A 9,603-nucleotide genomic window follows, 5' to 3' on the forward strand; every position below is an offset into this window, starting at 1 on the left:
TATCTATTCACGCATCTTGGAAGACGCGAGGTTGTTTCTTTTCTGCCCACTATCGTAAGTACTTATGCCTACCGTTATGCGAAATCGCGTTGAGCGCGAGAGACGGACTGTGAACGGATGAACATGTGTACGGGGTTGGGGCTGAGCGCTAAGTGATATTGTATTTTTATATTCGATGCGCATTTCTGGAGCGATGTGTCACCGTGTCGAAACCCTCGGCGTGTGTATAGACGCGGCTTGCCCATCGAACCGAACCATTGCGTTGCGGGGATATCACGGCACTCGGCAGAAGTCACTTTATGATATTGAAACTGTTGCCGAAACTACTTAGACGCCGATATTTATGATCAGGAAAGAACGACGACATTGTTTGGTCCAGCAGCCTAGGATATACGCCACACTCAGATATCCGAGAGAATGATTTCTCCGTCGAGTGGAATAAATAGCCATGCTCTTCCCGTTTAACGAAAGTGATGAGTATATCCCTCCGGAACGAATTCAATGAGTTCAACACTCCGCTGTAGCTCTATGCCCGAATACTTGTTAAACAAGTTTAGCGAGCTGAAGGTTGAGCGATAGTTTAAAAGCGGTGTAAATCTGTAACTTTAGTGTAAGTGAACTTACTCGCGTGCTTAACGATCGAATGGAACGGGAGACTCTCTTTCCGGTTACTGTTATACAGCCGCGGCAATTAGTGACTAGCGGCTTTCGTAAAAGTAATACTAATTACCGAATACACAAATTCAATTATCTCGAAACGCGCCTCGAAGCGACCAGCCGCGCGTGCCTCGTGAGTATCAAGTCTGAATAACCGTCTGATGCGCGGACATTCCTGTGCCTGATCGTGTAATCTGACTCGCATGCCGCCCAATCGCTACAATCCAAGCCTAAATCAAAAAGATAAAAATATGCAAAGCGATAATTTCGTTGAAACTACAACGAAGCTCACAGATCCGTTATTCGGTCCTCTGACGTCTTAATTGTTTTAGCATCACGTCGTTCAGTTTCTCTGCATCACTTCCGCCGCATCAATTTGGGATACAAGTAACGTCATTCCGACATAGTCTATAAAGAAAACCAGAACTCCAGAAAGCAAACGATCGTCATCCCTCGCTCGCGCGAAAGGCAGCATGCGTGAAAAATCGTTGGAAATTTCGAATGGACTAAAATTAAATATTTTCAGAGCACAATCTGCCCGCGCGATCGGCGTGATTCTATCGGTTCGAAATCGGTATGCGACATTTTTATGCGTCGGTTCAGGTTGCGGAAGGGGATGGGCGGGAAAATTTACTGCCGGTCGCGGGGTGAGCGGTACAAGGAGGAACTCGGAAGAGGAGATGAGGAGGAAGGGTGATTCGAACATGGCGGCATCGGTTGGTATGTCATTCCAACCGGATCGGAAAACATTCCGCATTATTATACTTTTTATTATAAAACCGATAAAAGCCGGTAGACAGTTCGCTGAATGAATTTTGGTACTTTATATACAGAACCCCAGGAAACGGTAACTGAGCCTAATTTTTTACACAAGAAATTCAATTGCGTCGATTCCCGCGTCATAAATTATTCTTTTACCACGATTTATGCTCACAGGGTTGTGGAATTGTGTTTGGAAATTCGATGAGGTTAGTGGAACACACGGAAGAGTCCAAAGCCAATTGAATCTGGGAAAAATTGTTATCAGATTTTAATCGGAAATTGCAAAAATTCTAGGTATATGCTATGCAGAGTAATTTTGCAAGCGACAGTGAGACCAGCTATAAAGGTAGTTCAAATCCATTCATCACAAAGGATTTATAAACATTCATTTACGTACACTTGCGGAGGAAACGACGGTTAAAAACATTTTTCCAACCAGATAAAAGTCGAAATAAAAATGCAACAGTTCACCGTGCAGTCTAGTACTTAATTGACGATAAACCAAGGCAGGCAAGAGTCACCCTTGCGGTATAAGGTAAATTCGAAAAAAGATGCGAAACGAACCAAGGAATATGAAGATGAGTGGGTTTCCGGGCTAGCAATAACGGGACCAGAAGCAGTCTGGAGGAGCTGGTTCGGGACGATTGCGAATGGCGAGGTATAAGGGGGCGGAAGAGAGGAATAGGGAAAAGAGAGAAGCTCGGTAGCCGAGGAACAACACTTTTATATCCGGCTGCAGGATTTTCATATCGTTTTATCGCTCCTACATTTGCTATCCCGTCATGTTTATCTTCGTTCCTCCGCCCCGCGCTCTCCTCGGCTCCTTACGGGGACCAAGACCCGGCGAACCTCGCGAAATTCAACCCCGCCAGGCGGGGACCATCTTCCACTTCTGCCTCCACCTCACACCCACGCAACACAGACGTATCACGGTTCCTATCCCACGGAGGTCGGTATTTCCGTCTGTGTACCTCATCCTCTAGTCCGCCAATCCCGGTTCCATGCTCCGGCATCCCCCCCCCCCCCTCACCCTCCGTACCGTTCGTAATATCATTCTCATTCATTTTTATCTTTTACCCCCATTTCGGTTTCCCCTCGTCGCCCGTTCCCTCCGTTCGAATCGCCTGCCTCATCCCTCCAGCGTAACTTTTGCGAATCTTCCCCCGACTCTGGTTCCTCTGCCGCTTTTATTATGATCAGCGATGTTCTTTCATTTGTTTTGCTCTCGTGCTAGCGAATAAGCGCGCCGTAGAAAATCTCCTTCTTATATACATATACTGCTGGTGTATATTCGGGAGAACGGAGGAGCCGAGCCGTTTATACCTACAAGTTCGGTCGCTTTGAGAGGGAAAAAGGTCGTAACTAAAATACTCGAAACAGGGTAGGTAACTCTTTCTTTCTTTCAAAAGATATTACGTCTGCTTCGGTTTATCTTGCGTTTTTCGAATCTATCAAGTGCTGTATTACAGTGGAAACGCTATATTATACATACATACTATACTTGCTTCGACACTTGCGCGATTATATGTATTTCTCCCGCAGTGTAAATCGAACGTCTGACTCGAGGAAAGAAATTTGATCGACGTATGAATATTATAATAAAAATTGATTTCCAAACCCTAGGGCAAACGTGATTTAGTGTTTGTTTCATTTTTCATCGCCAAAGTGTTAACCCTGAAGAAAACGCGATATACATAATACAAGAATCGAGGTTGAAAATTAGAGGAATAATTTAGACTGCTGTGAGGAATAGCAAGTGTGCGTATATCACGTACATATAGTGAACATGCACAGGGGTGGATGAAGCGTGGCGGATGTATTTCTTCGGCTTAATTCGAAACGAGGAATTATAGACGAGGGATCGAACGTATAGGCGGACGAGGTGGGCAGGGGTTCGGAGGCGTTTCGCGACGACGCCAGGCGCCGACTCCACCCCCGCAGCGAGAGGAGTTCGACATCCGGGAATATAAACTGGCAAGCATCCGTAAATAGGCGCGCGCGCCATTTTTACGACCGATATACCTTCGAGCGATTTAAGATGAGTGCCGTGATTAATACTTTGCGACACGATCGTAAAGTTGGCGTCCGCTTAGCTTGTTCTGCCGATCGGAGTTTTTCGCTCCCGTGGCTGTCGCCAAGGAACAGCGGGTGGAAGGGGCGGAAAGGGGGTTAGTTTCGAAGGCCGAGGGGCCGCGGGGGTGGGAACGGCGAAGCGTAGGCATCGACGCCTTGAATTTATTGCCAGATTAAACCGTTAATACCTACTCGCGCAGGCTTTAAATCAATGGAAAATATTCTAATTGGAATAGGTATGAAAAAAGTTGCCCCGCGATTCGAACCCCAACGCCGTTATACGGACTCGCGAACAAACTCGGGGAAAAGTCTTGCTCACTAACATCCCCAAGCCTCTCCTGCTTTCGGGAGAGAGAACTGCTCGTGTATTATACATACCCATATCGGGTATACCTATATATACGTATATCTGCACACACCTAAAAAGGACCAGAAATTAAATTATCTTAGCGAGACTTTGACAAGAGAAATGAGAAAAACTTTTCCATTAGAATATATGATCGGATATTGAGTTTGCTTGCTTGCTGTGCGAAGCCCAAACCATCCCCTATTCTATGGATAGGTATCAATATCCCTGAAACATTCTCACGTGCCTGTAAGGTAGAATAATCACGCTGCATGGATGCACGTGATTTAGTCAAAAGTCGAAAAGATATTTTCTAGTCTTTGTTATGTGGTTGATAAAATTTTTACTCAAAGTTGGTAGATTATAGAGGAAGAATATTCGTTGGGAAAGTTTGATTGAAAAGTATTTCACCTTTGAATATAAATTTTGGCAGATTTATTCCCAGGCTGACGCATATATTGACTGCAGACTTCGTATTCGCGCATGGTTTTGAAATTTTGGTTTATCAACAACGTATAATACGACTCGTATAACGCGTTGTTTCGGCGGGCTGTTTGTGGCAGATGTGCAGGGGTTGTTGAAGGTATAGAAAGCAGTCACACCGTTTCGCTCGAATCCCGCGTGAGAGGAATTTCAAATCCTAATATTATTACGGGCCACCAACGATGCATAACCGCTGTATATACACGTTTGTCGTATCACACTGTCCGCATATGTGAACAAACTTACATACCCGCACCAGTCGCCGCGGGTTACACACCGGTATCGTGCACGTTAAGCATCGGGCTGCAGCGTAATGCGGGTATTTCGCAAAATACATTCCAACGTTGCGGTTGATGTCAAAACATCATTTCGCCGGATTCGATTAGCTCAATCTTCATAACACGCGTTGCCCGATAATAATGAAATTATCATAATCGGAGATACGAGCCGCAATCCGCGCTTTGCTCCAATCATCCCCATGCGACTCTATCGTTCACTCCTGCCGATATATTTCCGTATCAATTGATTTCCACCGCGGTATTATAGGCTGCACCCTTCTGTACATACGTATGCCTAGATTATACGTATACAATTATTCTAAACATCATTCACACGCTAATCGAATAACCATGGCGGTTAGTTGCAAACTCAATTCTATCGACTAACGATCCGTGTAGTGTACTGAATAATCCCCAACATTCAGAGAAACGTACTTTTTCAGGAGGCATAAAAAATTTGACTGTGAAAGGTGCAATTGAAGGATATTCTCTGTGACAATCTGTGGATATTTTCGGCCTGTTGATGAAAGTAAACGCGCAACTTGTCTCCGTGAACTTTTGCAGAGGCTGGTGAAGAAGGTTTAAGTAGGTTACGAAATCGGGGGAAGGTTTACACGCCTGTCCCGTCGGCGGTTATTGGCAGTGGCCGAATAGGCAAGCCTAAATCTGTATTCCATCTTAGTACGAGATATTCAATAACTCGTATGTAGAGACTTGTCGAACAACTGCCGCCATGTCATCAACTATTCGTGAGCATATATAAGTTCCTGGAGCAGGAGCCGGAGCAGCAGCTGGTCTGAAGTTGAGCCCGCCGCGCCGGTTCGTACTTTACTTTGCCAGTATATCTATCGCTGCGGACTCCTTTTGCCGGTTGGCAAAAGCGCCATCAGGACTCTTGGTCTTGGCGGTAGGTACTAATGATTCTTGAATCGTTCGGGAAAAAGCATTAAACTCAAGTTTGGGACATGCGCTAGCTGCGAGCAATCACGCTGCCTGCCCCATGAAACGCATGTTTCATTGTCTCGCGACTACCTGCTTATAGTCGACAAACTGCAAGCACTCAAAACGTCCTCAGCTGTACCTTCGCCAGCCGCAAATCTGCGGATTACAATTACAACGCTTCATTCCGGCTTTTTCATAACTCTGCAAGGTATTCTCCAGCGGGTTTAACTACCTAGTACCGGTGCTCCTCATTATCTGCGGCATTCAGCCGCCGGACAATGGACTGAAAAAATAGCCCGGAGGAATGCGAAGTTATCCCTGGTGAGTATTGCCAATTAATTATTATGCAAAGAGGTGGGCACGGTTTTGTCAAAGGATTGAAATATGATTGGAAATCACCTCCAAGCGTCGCTGAAAGACACTGCAATCACTCAGAATGTCAGGTTACAATAAATCTCGCTTGCCGCTGATTCGCCAGTTACTTTCATGGTGACCCTTGATATTCTTTTTTCACATTTCAATGGAAGTCGATAAGAGAAGTCTCTTGAAACCATGAAAGAGTGTCTGAAAAGATGACCTAAATATGTTCAATAATACTGTCATGAAGCGGTCTCTGAACTTGATGAGCATGCCCAACAGCATCCGTGACTATCGTTTCTGCATGATTTATCAAAATCCATGGAGGAATTATAAAGAAGGGAGAAATCTCCTCGTCCTTTATTCGTTGATAGATCATCGCCGATTGCGTAATGCCTGTGGAGAGGAGAGAGTCGAAAGATGGGAGTTCTCAGCTCACCCCGCGACGTTGCATTTACCGCAAGGAAGGCCGCGAGTCTGGCTCCTCGGTTAAGATCTGCATGAAAAATGCGTTCGTCAGGGATTTAACCGTCGTCACTGTGCCTCTGACTCCGTCTCTTACAGTGACGGTGACGGTGACGGCGAAGCCGATAAGGATGACGATAACGCGGAGCGACACTCCATTAGCCAGACGATCGCGTTCTCGTACGCTCGCTAATGTACCCACCCCTAGAACGATTTCTAGAAGCCAAGTCATCTGCCCGATGACTAGCAAGAACCAACCAATTTCTCTTCTTACAACGAGCAATTCGGTCACCGATCAGACTCACTGAGGACACCTTTTGCTCCTAGTATCCAACGAACACCACCTTCCCGTAATCTAAGGTACGGTTCGCTCGACTGAGACCCTTTTCCAGCACTTAACTGGCATCGCCGTAAAGGAAAGCAAAAATGTGTTGACGTTACGCCAAATTTAATTTTCCAAAATCGTATGCAGCGTAACGTTTCGTCGCCTATTCAGTAATTATCAAATATTATTTGAAAGAATTATCGCTGCCGAGCAAATTCTGCATTTAAACAGTGATCGAATTATCTTCTCGTCAATTTCGCCAGCAATTCGAAAATTCCGTTTAACTTGCAAAAGGTTGTTGAAGAATGCGAACAGCTGGCGCGAATTTTCGAACATATCACTATAAGAATTTATGAGAATAGATTAGCAGATGGCGTTAGTGTCGTTCTTATTACTCCAGATTAAATTCCTGACAAAGCCAAACACACCTCAGTTTTGCCGAGGTGTTTCGCGAGTGAGTACCTTCGGGTACGATCCGGTTTCTTACGCGTGTGTGTGCTTACATGTGTGAGTGACGTGTCACGTGCTGTGTCTCGTTTTAACGACCTTGTGTTTGTGATGACAAACAGTTCCTGCTGTTGGAAGGCCATGCATCCCGAGTGTAACAGTACTGGATGAGAATAACAATCACCCTGTAATTCAGGTACGATTCGATCCAATTGACTACAATAATTTCGACGGTCCATAAAATGATAGGATCAATGCATTGCATGCACAACGATGCGATTCGTATTGCAAAAGATTGTTTTCTTCGCTTCGCATGCTTTTCTGTAAATTATGCAAAACACTGTCGTCTATCCTGCCACTTGGATTTTCGGTTTTTTCTTCAGGGAGGGCTGCTCGTGAAAATTGATAAAAAAAAAACAGCATTTAACGACAACTGTTCAGAGCATCCAGATCGGCGTTGTTCCCACGACGAGTGTCTGCAGTTTGCGATTAGCGATCGAATTAGGAACAAAGTTTTATCTGCCATGCTATAACTGCATACAAGTATAACTCGGAGATTATGAGGGGGTTGAAAATCGTAGGACGGGATTTTGGCGATCAAGGGTCTAAACTAATCGTAAACAAGAGCGACGCGTGGCGCCACGCGACTTCTGAGGCGTGACTGGCTGCACCCTCGCAGCCCTTGTTTGCTCTCGCCCTTGTTCGCGATGCATATTACATAAAAGGCGGCGAAACACTCGCCAAGACTTTCGCCATGCAGCCTCTCGCTGTCCCTTGATACCAAATTGATAGTGTCATACCGTCATTGGCCACGTGGCTCACGGAGCGTCGCGACGCCTAGCCGCCTCCCACCCTCCCTTAGAACCCCTCAGCCTGCACGTGTTATCGCGAAGGATTTCACCCCGCGATTGCGGGCTTTCCGATTGCACCGCATAAAGGACCGACCGCCGCTGTTTTCATTGCGTCAAATTGAGATTAAACTGTTGTTCCGTTTAGATTTCCCTATCACCGGGTGGCCGCGACACGCCCACTCGTATTTCACCGCTCTGAGTATGTTACCCCGCAGGGTTAGAACCATCCCTTAAAACGATTATCATTCTCCTGCTCGAGCGGATTCATTCTCCGGTAGAGGATCTCTAGCGACTTTTTACTCCCTTCGATTTTTGTTCTTCTCTTTTTGTTGTTTTACCGGTTGACTTATACCTACCGGTGATATAAAACGCACTACGAAATCTGATTGGATTTTGAAAATTAAGAGACACAAATTTCCATACATTTTTACACGTACGTTCGGGAAAATTTTATAACTTTCAAAAACAAAATTGTATTACGACACGACTCGCTGAAGGTTGCGACAACGCAACCAAATAAATTACGTACTTGAATTATTTTAAACAGAGAAGAAAAATATTTCAGTCGTGTCTAAATATAATGTTCATAAGATGTAATACAAAACCCCAGTATTATTTCATAAGTAGTTATATTTCATTCAATTAAATTTTTATTTTTTTTTGCAACCTCAGAGCAATTACTTGATCGACCTCGGTATTAATGAATAAAAATTTCGTCTCATTGAAAACGTTTTCTACAAAATACGTACGTCCACAAATTGATTCCGTTAATAAGCAAAAAATTTTCACCAAGTGCACTGAATTATCGCAACATCTGGTTGTATTTTTTCCTCTTCTCTGCGGATTAAAAATACGAATACCTCCACGTAACGTGAAGTAAAAGCTGCGAAAGTCAGGCGAGTGTGGAGGAATGACTTCACAGGATACGAACAGAGGTACACACATATGACGTACGAAGAGAGCGCTGATCTCTGTGAGCCCGAGAAGTCGGGTTCAAGGTCAGGCATCCTTCGCCATATTTTATAATTTAACCACGAAAATAGACTCGAGTTGCGGGCTGTATCGGTTGAAGCAGGCCTGAAAAAGGAAGGAGGGAGGACAAAGCTCGTAAATTTAATAAACATTAAAATCGCATTACCGCGTAAAAGAGCCGGCGGTCATCATCGCGATAATCCTGGGACAAAAGCGATCCACCCGTCGTTCTTCTTTCGTCGGTGACTGCGTATCATGCCCGGGCCCTTTTTTCACCCGCCATCCGCGTCGAATAATCCTTCGTGAATACCCACTGCAGGCTCCAGGTCGACCTGCACCTGGCGGCAAAGATGCGCCGAGGGCACGCTAATGATGACCGATGAGACCAGCTTCGGAGGCGGTCGTCCACCGCGTAACTCGGTAGTCGAGAATCACGAGACACGGCCCAATTTAAACTGGGGCCTTACGATTTTTCACCGATCGATCGACTCCGTTCGCGCATTATCAAATAGACCCGTAGTAAATGGTCATTTTGCAAATCGTATCCTAAAGTGTCAAGTCAAGTATTACATCGCCAAGTAGACCTAATCAGATATATGCAGAGTATTATGGTCCGATGCAACGTCAGAGCGCGCTATTAACAGC

Source organism: Neodiprion virginianus, chromosome 6 (genome assembly GCF_021901495.1).
Source record: "Neodiprion virginianus isolate iyNeoVirg1 chromosome 6, iyNeoVirg1.1, whole genome shotgun sequence".
NCBI classification, from domain to species: Eukaryota; Metazoa; Arthropoda; class Insecta; order Hymenoptera; family Diprionidae; genus Neodiprion; species Neodiprion virginianus.